The sequence below is a fragment of the Sebastes fasciatus genome, chromosome 6, assembly GCF_043250625.1.
Source record: "Sebastes fasciatus isolate fSebFas1 chromosome 6, fSebFas1.pri, whole genome shotgun sequence".
Taxonomy (NCBI): domain Eukaryota; kingdom Metazoa; phylum Chordata; class Actinopteri; order Perciformes; family Sebastidae; genus Sebastes; species Sebastes fasciatus.
The window spans coordinates 38344472-38344975 of record NC_133800.1 but is presented as its reverse complement, the minus strand read 5'-3'; the positions used below and the strand labels follow the sequence as shown (position 1 = coordinate 38344975).

The 504-nt window shown below is 50.4% G+C and overlaps 1 protein-coding gene across 1 annotated transcript in view; it reads right to left on the bottom strand.

Annotated features, from left to right (window-relative positions):
- Positions 1–147, bottom strand: part of gstt2 (glutathione S-transferase theta 2) — a 13800-nt gene extending 13653 nt beyond the window's left edge. Inside the window, exon 1 of the mRNA XM_074639748.1 lies at positions 1–147. This exon is cut by the window's left edge and continues 123 nt beyond it. The gene's annotated coding sequence lies outside the window, so the exon portion shown is untranslated.
- Positions 148–504: the final 357 nt, after the last annotated feature.

Genomic DNA, 504 nt, shown 5'->3' with positions numbered 1-504 from the left:
AGACACAGCTGGTTTACCGTAAACAACAAGTAAACAACCGGAGAGACACCGAGCAGCAGCTGATCCTCCTCTCCGGTCTGTTCCGGTCTGATCCGGTCTGATCCGGTCTCTCTCTGCTGCTTTCAGGCTGAAGTTCACACCGGAAGGAAGTAATGACAGAGACTGTATTCTGAAGAGACACACACACTGACACACACACTGACACACACACACACACACACACACACACACACACACACACACACACACACACACACACACACACACACACACACACACACACACACACACACACACACACTGACACACACACACACACACACACACACACTGACACACACACACACACACACACACACACACACACTGACACACACACACACACACACACACACACACACACACACACACACACTGACACACACACTGACACACACACACACACACACACACACACACACTGACACACACACACACTGACACACACACACACACACACACACA